The 2360-nt window shown below is 42.7% G+C and overlaps 1 protein-coding gene across 1 annotated transcript in view; it reads left to right on the top strand.

The window, feature by feature from the left end:
* The window catches only part of kdm2aa (lysine (K)-specific demethylase 2Aa), a 63007-nt gene that overhangs the window by 10713 nt on the left and 49934 nt on the right, over window positions 1–2360 (top strand). The gene's annotated exons all lie outside the window — the stretch shown is intronic.

The raw sequence follows: 2360 nt of genomic DNA, 5'->3' as shown, positions 1-2360 counted from the left end.
GGGGCCCGGTTGATCAGCGCAGCCTTATGGGGGGGGGGGCTTGGGGGAAGGGTGGTAGTTGTCAGGGGAGTGGCTGCCGGGTCTGAGGTGGGGAGGGTGAGGGGGGAGGGTTTGTCAAACCTGCAGTAGAACACATTCAGGTCTTCTGGTACTTGACAGACCTCCACAGCAGGGGGGATGGTTTCCTATAGCCAGTGATGCTTTTCAGGCTTCTCCACACAGACGAGGGGTCGTTGGCTGAAACCTGAGCTTTCAGCTTTTCAGAGTAGCTTCTCTTTGCTGTTCTGATCTCCCTTGTCAGTGTGTTCCTGGCCTGGCTGTACAGAGTCCTGTCCCCACACCTGTAGGCCTCCTCTTCGATTTCAAATTTGTTTTTTGAAATCATGGACATCATGTCCTCCGGGTTAAAGAGGAAAAGCACCATCCAGATTGTTATCAGTGCAAAGTTCAAAAGCCAGCATCTGTGATGGCATGGGGGTGTGTTACTATCAATGGCGTGGGTAACTTGCACATCTGTGAAGGCACCATTAATGCTGAAAAGTACATACAGGTTTTGGAGCAAAATATGCTGCCATCCAAGGACAATTGGTGTCCTCAGTTCCTAATCACTTATTAAGTGTTGTTAAAAGGAAAGATGATGTAACACAGTGGTAAAAATACCCCTGTCCTAGCTCTTTTGGAATGTGTTGCAGGCTTGAAATTCAAAATGAGTGAATGCAAAAAAAACAATAAAGTTTATCAGTTTGAACATTAAATATCTTGTTTTTGTGGTAAAGGCTCTATTCTATTATAAAGCCTCGTCCAGTTCTTTCAAACCAGGAACTCAGAGGGACGACTCAGACCACATGATTATATAAAAATATAACCGTGCTGGTTTATTCAAAGAGGCACAGGCAAGAATTAACACTTCAAGTCCAGAGATCTTCCAACCCCAGGCTGCCCAAGCAGCCCGGAAGCAGAAAAGACCCCCAACCAAGAATTGCTATACAATATTAATCATTTCTGGGCTGTCCAACCGTGACGTCACCTGATATGCCAGCTTGGCAGCTGAGCAGAGCAGTAGACCAAACATGAAGAAAATAATGTGTGTGGCTGTTGTTTTCGTGGTGTGTATCTAAAACAATTTGACATAACATTACACATTAAGACAAATATTATGGTTACTTTTACCGTCATAATAACATTCGTCCCTGACTGCAGCCTTTCTCTGCTTTAACTAACCTTGCATTTAACAGCCTGAGGAAGACATCCTGGCTACACTAACATCTTCTAATACAACAGATCTCTAATCAATATCTAACTAAGAAATTACCTAACAGTGGTGTATTCAGTTAAATATGGGTCAAAAAGGATTTGCAAGTTATTGTATTCTGTTTGTGTTTACGTTTTACACAATGCTCCAACTTCATTGTAATTGGGGTTTGTATTTCAGAACAGAACAGAGAGCCTCTTCCTTAAAACAAGAGGATAGTTTGTGAATGTGCACAACTCCTGCTACCGGTATTGTGTTGCAAGTGGACAGCACAACGAACTGCGATGGGCATTAATTAATTTGAATTTCTCCTCCATAGATACATATATGTACCAATAAAAAGAGATTTGTAACACTCTAAGCAAAGCGGGTAATTTAGAAACCCCATATTTTAACTGGCATAATGCCTGTGGGCAAAGCTGAAACTGTTTCTCTGCAAGTTTATGCTTGTTTAGCAGGTGCTTTAATAAATTACTCCTATTTTACTTGCAAAGGTTTCATTGTGGATGGCATGGCGAAACAGTGGTTAGCACTGTTGCCTTGCAGTGAGCATAGTTTTTTGTAAACTTTAGTTTCCCTTTCAGTTCTCCTGAGCTCCCTGTCTCTACTGCAGCTGTCTGCTCCCTATGTATTTGTAGGAGCTGAGCTCCGCCTGCTCTTGTTGAAACACCAATGCTGAGAGGCAGACCCACTCCATAAATGCCAAAATCGTATATTCTGATTGACTGATCTCATTCAGTGGACTCTGATAAAATGCACCTGATCCTTACAAACTGAGAACCCAAGGGACTCTTGAGTGCCCAACTGTTATTTTTACTGGCATATACAAGTGAAAGGCTGACACTGTTGAGCCTTAGTGCATTATCACCAGTTCTTCTGTTTGGTTGTGAGTTACTACACCTAATACAACCTACAGTTGGCTAGGTAGTTAGTTAGCTATGCCTTCACTTCACAAATGCATCTTTCCTGGAAGACAAATAGAACAAAAAGAATGGGTGTGATGTAATACATGTTCTCCCTTCATACATCCCTGATAAGTGGCACATTTCCGTAATTGGGTGTGGTTTTAAGTGCCATCACCTGAGACCCTCCCAGTGTTTTAGAGCAC

Source organism: Monopterus albus, unplaced genomic scaffold, assembly GCF_001952655.1.
Source record: "Monopterus albus unplaced genomic scaffold, M_albus_1.0 scaffold260.1, whole genome shotgun sequence".
NCBI lineage: Eukaryota > Metazoa > Chordata > Actinopteri > Synbranchiformes > Synbranchidae > Monopterus > Monopterus albus.
This window is presented reverse-complemented; position numbering and strand designations above follow the sequence as displayed.